The 14673-nt window shown below is 49.1% G+C and overlaps 1 protein-coding gene across 2 annotated transcripts in view; it reads right to left on the reverse strand.

The window, feature by feature from the left end:
• The window catches only part of FAM163A (family with sequence similarity 163 member A), a 36284-nt gene extending 22288 nt beyond the window's left edge, over positions 1-13996 (reverse strand). The window contains exon 1 of one of the 2 annotated variants that reach the window (XM_036441973.2): positions 13892-13996. The gene's annotated coding sequence lies outside the window, so the exon portion shown is untranslated. Of the gene's footprint in view, positions 1-13377; positions 13837-13891 lie in introns of those variants that run through there. The other variant, XM_036441974.2, reaches the window with a different exon arrangement.
• Between the last annotated feature and the right edge of the window lie 677 nt (positions 13997-14673).

Consider the following 14673-nt stretch of genomic DNA (forward strand, 5'->3'; position numbering starts at 1 on the left):
GACAGCAGCTGGTGCTAGAAAATGCCTTGAGGGAAGAGCACCAGAACTTGGAGGGAGAGGACAGGCCGGGTTCTTTCAAAGTCATTTTAAAATACGCTTCAGTATGTCCTGCTCTCACTGTAAGTTGTTCAAGCCACTTTTTTTTTAAGTTGTTATATCCATCTGAACTTAACCCTAACTAATCAAAGTGTTTTAACTTTTTTGATTGTTTGTTTATTGGCCATTTTATTTTTAAAATTTTTATTGTTGAGAGTAGTACAGATGTTCCTCTTTTTTTTTTTTTTTTTTTTTTTTTTTTTTTTTTTTTACCCCATTGCCCTCCTTCACCTAGTTCCCACCCCTAACTTTTTAAGCAGAGGAGAAACCTGCTTAATGCTGGTTTAGGGCAGTGATTCTCCAACGTTAGTATTCATCAGAATCACCAACACAGACTGCTGGGTCCCTCTCAGAGCTTCTGAACAAGTAGGTGCGGCGTGGGGGCTCAGAGCACGCACTTCAGCTGCTGCTGAAGCTGCAGGTCCAGGGCCTGCACCTGGAGAACCACTTCAGTGACGGGTAGACTTGGCAGCAGAATGAACAGTGGGCCAGAGGCATAAAGACAGACAATGACCAAGGGGAAGAGAGGGGGATCAATGGCTCCTGCCAGCAGCAGTGGAGCCTAAACCAAATGTAACAGAAGGAGGAGGAACTCAGAGGGATGGGTGTGAGCACTTCAGGGGCAGCAGAGGTGACAGAGCCCATGGGCTGGCCGGATGTGAGCAGAGGGAGGTGCTGAAGGCGACGGTGGGCATTTGAGCCTAGAGCACCAGCGGATGACAGTGCCACTAACAGGAGGCAGTTGAGGTTAGCCTCATTCAGCAAAGTTAAAAAGAGGCCTGGAGACCGTGACCTGGGCGCTGCCCACTTACCGGGTCTTTTGGAGCCGCTGGGTAAATGGTGTAGGAAGAGGACAGATTCTCGAAAACACAATCCGAGGTTACGAAGAAGGGGGTGTGCCAGCAGAGAAGTCAGAAAGAGCGACAAGGACAAAAGCCAAGGTAGGCTGGCTTGGTCAGTGCCAGGGAGCCCCAGAGTGTCCGAGAGAAGAGGATGTCCCCGGTGTCCAGGGCAGCAGAGGCCACGGAGGCTGCCTGGGGCCTGAGACTGGATGGGCAGGGGTAGTTTTGATGATGACTGTGAGGCCACGGAGTGAGGAGTGAATGACAGAGGCAGTTTGACTTCCCTGGTGAGGAAAGGAAACAGAGAAGGAAGTATACTTATCGGGGTTACAGTGTGAGGGGGGAATTTTATAAGAGTGAGTATCCAAGCAGGAGTGTAGACAGAAAGGAAGAACACAGGCAAGAGGGAGACAAAGATACTAGAAAGAGGGGCAGTGGTGGCACAAGGTCCTAAACAAAGAAGGAGAGGATGGGGTGGGAGCAGAGAAACGTAGAGTGGAGGCTGTGTCCAATGGGTAAGAGTTGCACTGCTGCAAGATGACAAAGTCTAATATTTGTTGCCCAATAATGTGAATATACTAAAAGCTGCTGGACTGTACACTTCACGTGGTTAAGAGGGTAATTTCTATGTTGTTTCTCATCACAACAAAAAGCAAACAGAAAACAACCTCTGAGGGCCATTCTGGCTGTAGGGGTCGGAGGGACATACAATCCTGGGATGCTGCTGCTTTGATTTGTGGTGGAAGGCGGATCAGAACACCATCACTTTCCTGCAGGGCAATGTGGTGGCAGGGAAGCTATGTTTGGAACCTTCTCAACTTTGGCTGAATCATTAGGAAGCACGAGGCTGCATCCCATCTGGCTGCAGGTAGGGGGCGCAAGGGGGGCTGGACAGGCTCTGTACCCTAGGAGTTGGGGGCTGGGGCTGAGGCTCACCAAACAAGAGAAATAAAAGCAAGAAGAAGCCTTTATCACCACCGGGCTGTCCTTGGGGAACATTCTGGGAAGAAAGGAGAAGGCCCCGTAGTCCGGGGGCAGCCATGTGGCGGGGATCAGAAGTGACAGGTACAAATGTGTAGTACACTGGCAGACATGTGGAGATCAGTGTGCAGCTGCTGACAGCAGGGTGTGGAGGGGAGAACGCTGGGGAGATTGGGTCCCCGAATCTCTTTGCAGGGCTGCACTGGCTGCAGTGCTCTTAGCACCCATCATCATAAGCCTGGCCTCAGGGAACCCGGTGCAGTGGGCAGAATTGGGGGTCCAGCTCCACCTCTCAGGCCTCTCCTGGGAAGGCTCCTCTGGAATCTGTACGGGCCAGAGAGCTGAGACCACGTTCACTGCTCTGGCCGGCAGTATGACTTTGGTGCCTGGGAGAGGGATGGCAAGAGGACACTAGAGTTCTAGGCTTCTAAAACAGGAGTAAAGATGCTCTTATTATGAGACAGGCACTGTTTTAAACAAATGTGCTTTACATGTGTTTATTTATATGATTTTACATAGCAACCCCTTGAGGTATAGATTATCATTATCCCCATTTTTATAGATGAGGCCACTGAGGCACAGAAGTCAAGTGACTTGTCCCAGGGTCTGGCATGGGTGCTTGCCAGAGCCAGGCTTGGCACCCTGGCCAGGTGCCCAGAGTCCACCCTCTTAATCACCACGTGAGACCACCTCCAGAAGGGAGCATTCTTCCCGACAGGAGTTTCTTTGGAAGCTCTGACATGCCTTTAGGGTGACCAACCACCTTGGATGCCCAGAACTGAGAGGTCCCTGGATGTGAGGCTTTCAGTGCTAAAAGTGGGAGAATCTTGGGCAAGTTTATTGCTCTAATGACACCTGACACCTTGCTTCTCACAGAAGAGTAACAACGGAAGGGGAGGAAATTAAATGTAATAGGAAATCCTTGGGATTCTAGAATCTGAGCTGTTGGAGCACTTACTCATGTCTGGGCAACCTGCGTCTGTTTGAGGAACCCAAAGCCTTCCCACAGGACGTTAACCAATGCTCGCTCCCCATCTGTGGTTCAATTTCCCTGCCCCTCACACACCTATACTTTTATTTGCCTCGCTCTTTTCTCCCACTTCTGCCCGATGTAGAGCTGGAAAAAGGAACTTGAGAGCTCTTTCCGAGCACAGTAAGCAAGGTGAACAAGAAGATAATGAGAACCAAAGCGTCCCTCACTTTCTACTCGCCGACCCAATAACCAATCTCCAGCATTCCTAAAGCTGACAGCACACAACTGTACATGAAAACCAGTTCTTCATTTAAGCCAGGGGTGGGGAACCTTTTTTCCTGCCAACAGCCATACAAAATTATCAACTTAAAAATTGCCTGCTATGTTTGGCCAGACATTTAATTAATTTACCCCTAATGCAGGGCCAGACCAAATGATTTCTCAGGCCTTACATGGCTCTGGGGCTGTTCATTCCCCATCCCGGATACAAGCCAAGAGAAAGAAGGCTTGTGAGTTTGATACAATCTTGTAAAAAAAAATGAAAATAAAGCATTTTTCTAACAAATGGCCCAGGAAGCACGCTGTTTGGGCCTCCTTGCTGCTCTGTGTCCCTAGACCAGTGCTCAACAAACTCATTAGTCAAGAGAGCCACATGTGGCTTGAGAGCTGCAGTTTGCAGACCACTGCCCTGGACCATGAGGACAGAGCCATGCAGACAAAGAGCTAGGACACCTAGAAACCAATTTGCAAATGAAAACAACAGACTTCCATCATTGTGCCTGGGAACCAGGATTGCACCTCTCCTCCCCAGGACTGCGGGCTGGCCGGCCCTCATACCCAGCAAGAGCCCAGTTCTCTCCAGCACTTGAAAAATGACTCTCCTAGGGCTCACTCCCATTAAACTCATATACTTGTAAATCTTGGGCAGGGAACAGAAAGAACTACTGAATCCTGGTCACATCCATTTGTAGCGATTAATCTATGAGATAGGTTACTAATGTGATTACTACTATCTCTGTCTTTATGTGGTTATATGACCTTTTAAAAATCATTCTTTCTTTTGTTCACTCATTCACTCATTCATTTAACAGTAACATCTGGTGTCTTCTTCATGCTATGTAACTTCTAAGCCCAAACCAAGAGGACATTTTCCAAGCTTTAAAACTCCCCGCCTTTAAGCAGTATCCTTAACTAGGGAGGTGGGGGAGGGGGTTGTTCAGTGAGGAAACAGTAAGTTAAAACCTAAGCTCTGTTACTAACTGGTTATCATTCTCTCTGAGTCTCAGTTTCAACAACTCTATAACAGGAATAATTCCTCTTAGAACGGTTGTGAAGTTTAAGTGGAGAATAGTGTATAAAGAACAATACTCAATGCTTGGCATTCAATAAAGGTTAGCTTAAAGACATTGACCCTAGAATCCAGTTTGTCCCTTAACTTTCAATTCCCCTAACACCTCACCAACCCCAGTCAATATTCTTTCAAGCTCATCCTGCCTCTTCAGACTGTGTTCTCGTTGCTTTGATCCTCGGCGGAGCTGGTCCTGACTTTGCTCTCCGCCCGCCAGGCTGTACCAGTTGGAGAAGGAGACCTGTGTCTAAGTAAGCTGTGAGGGTCCTGGAGCTGGCGGGAGGAGGGACTCACAGAGTCCCGTTAATAAATAAGCACGCAGACATCAAGGCTACCAGCTGTCGTAGTAACAAGGCCTTAATGCTTTCCCGGCTCCTGTCATCTTCAGGATGGAAAGCACTTAATGAATTAGTCTCTCTGGCAGTCCCGGACAAAAATACTGTCGTGTCTACAAGGAGCAATCAGGGTGAGCAGCCAGAGGCCAAGCACTCTGGGGAGCGTGGATCAACCGAGAGATCCCCAGAGCAGCTTTGTTTGTAGAAGTAATAACTGTGTATTAGAAAAATGTAAAAGCATAGACATTAAAAAAAATTAAAAATGGACCGTAACTCTTCCACTTGCTGATAAGCAATGCTAACATTCTGTCACACTCTCACACACATACTTACTGTGTTCATGCTGGTTTCTAATTTAACAACAGACCATGAATACATTTTCATGTAAAATATGTTTCTACATCACTTTACGTAGCTGCTGGTTTAATAGAAAAGACCCCTACTTTTAGACATTTCAGTGGATAGTAGTTATTTTCACTATGAGAACAACCTTGTGACTTCTCTTTTTGGGAGTTCCTTTTAGGATTTAGGGGTCAGCATGAGGGAGGGCTGGGCTTGCGGAAGTAACTGTCGCTAGTGTGCCGGGAGTGGAATGGGATGAGGACACTCAGAGCCACAGCAGAGAGCCTCATGGGGCACAGAGGGGAACACTGAACAGTCTTACGAGGTTCTAGGCTTTAGGAAGAACCCTGTGGTAACAAGAGGAGGGATGCATCGGAGGAGACTAGACCCCACACCTCTCATCTGCTCCTGTTTCCACATAGTCACTGCCCCTTGAGACCCAAAAGTTGCATCTGCTGTCAGGATCAGGCCTTTGCCAACCTCCCAGCCTCCTCTCACCTGTCCCTGACCCAGGTTTTATGCTTCTGCCCTGGGCAAACGTTTGGGAAGATTAACTGGATTGAGGAAACTCTGAAATCCAAATAAGCCCTCTCGCCCAGGTCATATCAGCATGTTCTCGCCCAATCTCCTTTTCCACATTTGACCTTTCCATTAATGAGGCATCAGGAATCCAGTAACATATCAACTCCTCTTAGTCCATGTCACTCGGCACTCAGAGACTCTCCCACAGCAAGCACTGACCCTCTCATCGGTTTCTCCTCCCCCTTGCTCTGTTACGCAGTCTGGAGGCTGGACAGGATGCTGGCTTTTGACAGCCATGTCCCCGTGAGATAGGCTCACCACCTGCAGGACTTGTTCTTTTTGGATCCCTGTTACTGCCCCAAATTAAACATGCTCAAAAATGTCCCTCCCATTCTCCCAAGTTTCCCCCAAAACAATTCCCATTTCTATCAACACAATCTTCACTGCTCAGTTGTCTGGGCTTAAAAACTTGAAGCTTTTAGTCACAGTATTTCTATTCCCCTTGGAGACTGTCCCAAAGCTTCATCCTCCTTCTCATGACCTCATTGGAACCCCATCTTCTTCATTCTTCACACACAACTTTGTCTACATCTTGGAGGGTACCAATGCTATCAAGAGTGAACTATTGTACTTGATCTTCTGCCCTCATCTCTAGCCTAATCCAAAATCTTATCTAGGATAATCCCAAACTGTGATACAGTTATTATAACAAGATCTGATCAGATTAATATCTGAGGGCAGAAACCACTCCTATTCATCTCTGCATCTCAGCCTGGGTACAGGCCTGGCTCAACGTTGGCTTCAACAGATATTATGAAAGGAATAAAGGAATGAATCCCATAAATGCCTCATCCTCTGTTATATGAATGAGGTCAGGGGAGATTGGGCTCTTGAATTAATTGAAACTCTTCTCTCTTCACCCTGGCCCAGTGCCCTGCCGGTATGATTAAGTTCCTTAATAGAATCTGCCCTGGCTAAGCAACACATAGAAATCCCTCAGCATTAAGTAGCGGAAAAGCTTCCAAGTGCTTAGAGAAGAGATTGGTGCTTCGGCATTGGGTTGTGAGACAAGTGTTGATGGAGGAATGTCCATCTACTCCCTAGGTACTAACAATCTGGAGGTATTGATGGCTATTTCATACCAAAACCAATTCTGTGTTCGGCACTGCACCAAGAGTGAGGATGAAAATCAAAACAGCAGCCACGTTTGCTGTGGGCCAGGCACAACTCTGGAGTAGGCAACCTCCTTACTATTCCCATCTTACAGGTAAGAGAATGGGCTCAGTGTCACATAGATAATAAGTGCCCCGATATTACCATCGTTCTTTAGTTTCTTCACCCTTTCTCTTCACTGTCCTCATCACTTCTGTTAAATAAGTGACTCCTCCATCCTGTCTCCCAGCTAGCCACCCTTCCTTCGATGGCACCACCCTCATCTTCCCACCACTACCCACAATTATACTGACATCTGCCCTTTCCCCTCGCCCTCCTCTTCTTGGCCCGAAGAACGGTCAGCCTCTTCTCAAAGCCAGTCCCTCCACGTGCATATTTGATGCTATCCACACATCTTCTTGGGAATCTTATTATGAATTATCCTTCCTTAACCTATAACTTTTCCATTCAAGTGGATCCTTTCTATTGGCATTTACATGTGCTCAATTGTCTCTCAGTAAAACATAATGAAACCACAAATCTTATATCCCCGGTGACATTCAATTCTATTTGCCACTCAATAAATATTTGCTGACATCACACCGAAACCAGTTTGGCTCAGTGGATAGAGTGTTGGCTTGTGGACCAAAAGGTCCCGGGTTTGATTCCGGCCAAGGGCGTATACCTTGGTTGCGGGCACATCCCCAGTAGGGGGTGTGCAAGAGGCAGCTGATCGATGATTCTCTCTCATCGATGTTTCTAACTCTCTATCCCTCTCTCTTCCTCTCTGTAAAAAATCAATAAAATAAAAAAAAAAGCTTAAAAAAAAAACCCACATGTGTCAAACGTCTTTTAAAAAATATATATTTGCTGACATCTTGTGAATGCAATCCTCACTTTTCAACCTAATCCTGTCTAGGTTCTGGCCTCGTTACTCCTCTGAGGTTGCCCTTGCTGAAGTCATCAACAGCCTTCAAACTGCCAGCACTGCTCCTGTGGAACCCTGGGGTTCCACCAGCTGGACTGAGGGTTTCCTGCACTAAAATAGAATCTTGGCAGTCCTTCCCCAATTCACAGAAAAATGAGCTGACAGAATATTCTCAATTAAAAGTTTTTGTTCTATAAAGTTTTCTTTCTTAAAACTTAGTGCCTGCTATTCTATGTCTGTGATAGAATCTAGCATAAGATGCTCTCTGATTTAAAAATTATCATATATGCAGCCATTTTAATATGTAAATATTTCACAGTGTTATCCAGAGAGAATCACAGCTTCCACGGAGTTCAGGGCATGAACAAGTGTTTGGCTAAATCCTAAGAAATAATGTTTTGATCTCTGATTTGTTCTCTTGGAGGTATCTGGTATTGTTTATCATGCTGCTTCTTTATTTTAGCAACCAGCATTTATTGAACACACATTTCCCCATTGCCCTTTGTCCCTATTTTCACCAAGGCATTCACTACCTTCTCTTGTGATCTCTCCCTTGTTTTATGGGGCTTCGCAGATACTGCGCTTTTTACACACTGAAGGTTTGTGCAGCTCCATGCTGAGTGAGTCTGTTGGTACCAATTTTGCAACACTGCTTGCTCACTCCGGGTCTCTATGTCACAACTTGGTAATGCTCATAATATTTCAAACTTTTTCATTATTATTATGCTCGTGATGGTGATCTGTGATCAGTGATCTAGGATGCTGCTAGGGTTAAACCCTCCACCAGCAAAAGGATTACAATTCACTGAAGACTCAGATAATGATTAGCATTTTTTTTTTTAGCAAGAAAGCATTTTTTTACTTTAAGTATGTAAACTTTTTAGATATAATGTTATTGTTCATTTAATAGACTATAGTATAGTGTAAACATAACTTTTATATTCACTAGGGAATCAAAACATTTCTGTGACTTGCTTTATTGCAATATTCCCTTTATTGCAGTGGTCTAGAACCGAACCTGCCGTATGTCCGAGGTCTGCCTGAGTTCCTGGAGGCATTTCCTTTGATCTTCCTGTGGCATTTCCTTTTACCTCTCCCTAGCCAGCCAAGCCGTTGGCCCAGACCCACGGATTATGTCTGCTGAATGCAGGAATAGCTGAGTGAGTGAATAAGCGTGAATAAAATGGCCAGGAGAAAGGTGAATCCTCTTCCCAGTGCTCCTTCCAGGCCTCCTCACTAGGCTCGTTTGTCACTGAAAAACTAGCGGTGACAGCAGTGTGATGCACAGAAATGTTGATTTTATATCTGTAAGACACCATCCGTTATTTTTTTAAAGCAAAATGAATCTGACACAAACTTATACAGCTTTATAGATCTTGGGCTTGTGGCCTTCACTTTTAATATCTAATCTATAATCAAGCCCTGTTGATTTTACCACCCCCAAAAAATCATAGTTAGTGATTATTTTATGGGGATATAAACAGTTTCATTTTGTTGAGTGCCTAAAAAAATACTATGTTGTGTGTCTAAGACAGAAGTTGGGCAAATGATGACGTTAGAGATGTTGATTTACCTTTAAACACTCCATATTCTATTGCAGCCCTATGCTTTTGGCTAAGCTATTCTCTTAGCCACTTCTACTGAGCTTGCCTATCAAAATCATACTTAACATTCAAGGTCCAATTAAAAAGTCACCTCCTCCGAAAGGACCTTAATAATCTACCTGAGTTACTTGGGCCAGCCTTTGACTCACTTCGGCCCCTCCGCACATGAGGGCACATTGCTGGTACCTCTCCTTAGGGTGTACTTTAGTCTGCAGAGCCCTCTTGGTGATGTGAATGTTCCCCTCCCAACTCTGCCTTGAGGGCACCTCAAGCCCAGGGACCACGCCACTCACATCTTTCTGTCTTCCCAGGGCCTTGAACAATAGATATTTTCTAAGTTGAAGTGGTTAAACTGGTCATCCATTACAGTATGCTATATAAACAACACTTTTTTGTGTGTGATATAAGGTTACTTTAAAAAAAAAAAATAGTTGGGGCAGGCACCCTCCTGCTAGGTTCTGGCAGCCATGGCCAAGAGCCTGTTCCAGCTTCTTTCTCTCACCCCTGTGGGCAACAGCAGCACACAGAAGCAGCAGCTGCCTGGTGTGCTCCAGAATTTATTTGGGGGAAAATTCAAGCTGTTTCCTTCTGAAGTGGAATGTGAGTCAGAGGTGAGCCCAGGCCTTGTGAGCTGCGTGGGAGGAGAAAGGTTTGCAATGAGCGGGGCTCTGAGTTCTCAGGCTATTTTTTCCAAACAAACTCCCGGCACAGACCTGCAGTTCAGAGACCACCCCGTCCGCCTTCCTCACTGGGTGCAGACACACGGCCTCATAAGCCCACCCTCACCGCCCTTCTCAGCACCACATCTGGACCAAAGCAGAGGCAGTCGCTCCTTCTCTTCCCTCCGTCCCTGGGGAACCTCACACACAGTCCACTCAGCCCAGCCCTAACGCACACAGAGATAGAAGCAAGACAGATGGAAATCCAAACCCAGAACTCTGCTTTGCCCCTGAACTGTGCCTTGTCCAAACCTACCCAGACTGCAAAGATTCCAGGTCGTCTATCAGGGCATGAGATGCTCAGCCACATGCTGTTAATACCCAAACTGAGTCTGTGAGCACCTGTGTGCAGGTTACCGTGCAGAGAACGGAAAAGTCACTGGAGGGGGAGCAGAAAGGTGCTGTTTGCTTGATAGCAATGAGCCTGGGCTCTCACATGTACTCGGTTAAGAGATGAAGTGACATAATGTAGGCAGAGTGCTCAGCAGAGTGACTGAAATGAAGCCTAACCCTCCAACAGTGCAGGGGAGCCCCGCCTGGTGTGGCGGGAAGCAAGCTTTTCTCCCACTGCTCCTGCTGCTCAACAGCCTGTCCTACCCGAAGGAGGGGAGGCAGTGCCTGGTACCTGCCTCCATCCCCTTCGTGCATCCGTGGGCCTCAAGGCTGGGTGATCGAGAAGGGAATTCTTGGGGAAGAGGGGACACCACTGAGCTGGGCATCTGTGCAGATAAAGCGCACCCAAAGGGGCATCCAGGGACACACTGACTGATAGTGTGACAACTCCAATAGCCTTCCCTCCTCCTCTGGGGGAATAGAGCTTCAGACCCCAGAATAATTTCCAACCCTTTTCTTTCAAGTGGATCTCTCTTCCTCTCCAAATACAACACCATAAACTGGCATCCCTTCTGCCCCTCAGATGCCCAACCACAGTGCTCCTCCCGTGCCCTTGTTAATACCATCCGATTGCTGATGCTTTATCCTGTATAGGGGAACATTAGGGCAGTAAGAAGAGGGGTAATTTCTAGTTCTCCATTTTGCTTTCAAAGTTGGAGGATAAGATCTTGCCTATCCAGCTCAGAGAGGTCTAAACAAAGGGTTTACAGGTCCACTCTCCCTGGAGGCAACAGATATTATTAGGTTTTGTGTATATAGTTATGCACTGACAAGCAAATATCCTGAACTCTCCCTCTTCCTCCTCTTTTATAACATGAACAGTAGCATATTATAAACACTCTGCATGTTTTCCATTTAGCCATGCATCTTGCAAATTGTTCCATGTCAGTTTTAGAGTAAGCTTCGCCTACTTTTTTTTTTTTTTTTTTTTTTTTTTTTTTTTTTTTTTTTTTTTTTTTTTTTATGGATAAAGTATTTGACTATCTGGAAGTATCACAAAGTATACCCCATTCGATGAGTACATAGGTTGTTCTTTCACAGCTCAAATAATGCTACAATATACATATGTTTCTTTGTGTCCCAGCATGATCCGGGAAGTCTAACGGGGTCACAAACGTCTCCTGTACACAGTGGCTCTGGGCTTTCAGTTACCATGTGTGGGTCATTCATGGGAGGAGAGTGGCCTGTGGAAGGAGCAGGGACTTTGGAACCAGAGGGACCTGCATTTCAAGCACAGCTCTGCCACGTACCAAAGATCTTAGCAAATCATTTAACCTCTTCCAAACTCAGTCTCCTCACATGAAATATGGGGAGTATAATACTGATTTCACAAAGCCTTGTGTATGTCACATAGAAGGTACTTAATAGATGGCAGCAACTTTCCATCAGGCCAGATCCTAGACCTCAGGGCACTTTTCACAACTGACAGGACCTGGAACAGCCCAGCGAGGGCCAAACAGCTCTTTTGTCAAATAGCTACCCGGAGGGTTCCCGGCGGCTCCTCCTCTGATCCACCCAGCCCCCTTCCACGGTTAGCAGCAGAAATCACGAAAACCCTCACTGTGCCGGGGGGCAGGGGGCTGTTTCTGTGCCAGGCATTCCTGTTACCAGATGATGCTTGCATTCAGACAGAGGCACTCTCTGCACTAAGCAGACCTCATTTCCAATTACAGATGGGCAAGCTAGAGACAAAACAGAGATCCTTGGGCAAAGCATGAGGGATTTGCCCTCATCAGCATCGGAGCCTTTCCCAAGCACAGTTTTGGATGAGATCACAAAAGGTAGATTTCTAGTTCTGGCAGAAATGCCAGTGATGCCCCAAACAAGGTTTCTATGTACACATAAGACCCCCACCCCCGCCCCCACCCCCACCCCTACTCCCACCCCAAATAACTTCAGAGGCTTTTCCCATTCCCACATGGATTCAGAAACCATAGCAATGCCCCTTATGTGTGAGGGGAAATGATGCTATAGACTCAGCTAACACCACAGCTAAACCTTGGGGAGCACATTTTAGTTCCTGTCTGGGTGCCAACATGACCCCCTATCTCTAGGTGCTGGCTTAGGTCCCCTCGGGCATGGAACGGAGCCCTCCTGAGAGCGAACTAAGCAGTTATAACTGCTTTCGGAGAACATCCCTTTGCTCCATGCCCCCCTAGAAGGAAAGGGGCTGGACCTGAATGCACTTAGGAGCACTGACCGCACTAGCACACAAAGGAAACAGCCTTTCCCCTGAAGCCTCCGACTCTGAAGCAGAATGGATACACCGGATCTGAAGTCCCTGCATCATTGTTGGTGTCTTAGAGACATAAAATGCGGGTCTGGCTCAGACACTGGCAGGGCATTGGGACCCGACTGCACAGACTTCCACCCCTGCCAGTTACACTGCGGCCTCTTCAGAAGCCCCTAGCCCAGCCCACGAGGCTCTCTCCTCCCAAACCCTGCCTGCAGCCAGGCCATGAGCGTGGGCTGGGGTTAGGGTTAGGGCTCCGGCTGGATCCCTACCCCCCAAAGTTTTTAGAAGAGCTAACTTCCAGATCCCCACAAACCCACTCAGAGAAAAGGAATGCCCACGTGTGGCTGAAAAACGCGGGTGGTGTATGGAGCCCCGGAGTGCTGATGGAGAAGCCAGATCTCCACCCCTGCCTCCCTCGCTGCCGTGGGGGACCCAGGACGCCACTCTGGCCGCCCGCCTGCTGCAGCCCCGCACTTGGTCCGCCCCAGCTTGGCCAGAGACTGGGAATGAAGGAGCAGAACTAAGCTTTCTTTCTGACCCGAGGCTTTTTGCTCGCCCCCTTGTCTCTCTGCTTGGGCGAAATCCTCCTCCAGAAGGCCACAGCAGCTCCAAGGGATGGGGGTTCGGGCCACGGGCTCTGGGGCCTTAGAAAGACTTGCCTGGTGGCCCAGGTGAGGGTCCGGTCTCTCCGTTCCTGTCCTGGACCCTAAGGCACAGGCGGAGACGCTGAAGCCCGCCGCTAACCGCCTCCCTCCTCATTTTACACAACTCCAGGAAAATCTCCAGCGAACCTAGCGGGCGGCCAGGCGGGCCCAGGGGTGCGTGTGCTCTCGGACCCACCTGGCCGCGCAGACGGACCCGGCTGCTCCCCCCACTGGGTCCTCCCCCCCCCCCCCCCCCACTCACGCTCGCCCAGTGCTCGGGCCACTGCATGGTCCCCGGTGGCGGCGGCACGGAGGGGTCCGGCGGGTCCCGCTGGAGGAGGAAGGTGCCGCGAGGAGATAGATGGGCGAGGCGGGCGGAGGCCAGCGCTGGCGCTGCGCTCTGGGGCAGGGACTCCGCCAGTCCTGCCAGGAGGCGGGGACCGACCTGCAGCCTGGCTGCCAGGCCGGAGCCGCCCACCTCCCCCAGCGCACCCGCGCCCTTCAGAGCGAACGGCTGGCTCACTGTGCAGAGAGCCAGAGCCAACTGCAGCCCCAGCCCGGCCCACAGCGCCAAGGTCAAGACCGAGGTGGACAGAGGCGGGCAGCCCGGACGCGCTTATCCCGGTTTAGGGGCGCACTTTCGAGGGACATCCGCTGGCGCGCGGAGCCCGGTGTCCTGCGGGGGCTCTCCACTCGCCCCGACCCCGTCTCCTCCCCCTTTTTCCTCCCTTGGAGGAACCCAGGTGCCCAGGAGCGCCCCGACCCGTTACCGTTACCGAGGCTGAGCCAGCTCCGCCCGGAGGCCACTCCCGCGGGGTCTGCGCTCGCGCGAAATTTCGGGCACCGGGGACCCGGGTGGCGCTCTGAGACCGGCCCTGCACGCAGCCCAGAACCCCATGGCCCCTCCAGGTGGCCGGGGCTGGGGCAGGTACTGAGCGACCTGACTGGCGCTGGCCCCGCCCCTGGAGGATCCCCCTCCACGGAGCCTGTCCGCACAGGAGCCACCGGCAGGGATAAAACGGTGCAGGCAGGTGCCTTCCTTCCCAAGAGCCTTCCTCCAGTTCCACTGCCCTTTTGCCTAAGAAATGGACACGCGGTCATGGATCCTGGCGTGGTCTGTACGGAAAACCCTGAGAACAGGTCTTAGGACCACGGGATGTTGCTGGCCACAGGGCTTTGCCTAGCCACCGCCTGAAAAGCTCATATCTTTTTTTTTTTTTTTTTCTGGTCCACACGGGTCCCTGGAAGTCCAATGACATCTGATGTCCCTGCCTGATGTTGAGGGGTACCCCGACTTCCGGGCTGAGCAGTGTGTAGTTATAGTTGTGATGGGGAGATCTGGCAGGAAAGAAGCAAAGCCACTGCCCCCTCAGTTAATGTTTAAAAGTCTACCAGCTGCTTCTGTGCTGACCCCCTAAAGACACTTGCTGACATCAGTCTGCTCTGAGAACATGGCTGGAGGAGATGGAAGGGAACTGACACTTTTTAGCACGTCCAAAGCAGCTCAGCATGGAACTCTTCCCTGCCCTGGTCTGTTTGCTCATCTTCTCCTAACTCT

This window comes from Pipistrellus kuhlii, unplaced genomic scaffold, assembly GCF_014108245.1.
Source record: "Pipistrellus kuhlii isolate mPipKuh1 unplaced genomic scaffold, mPipKuh1.p scaffold_m20_p_18, whole genome shotgun sequence".
In the NCBI taxonomy this organism is placed as follows: domain Eukaryota; kingdom Metazoa; phylum Chordata; class Mammalia; order Chiroptera; family Vespertilionidae; genus Pipistrellus; species Pipistrellus kuhlii.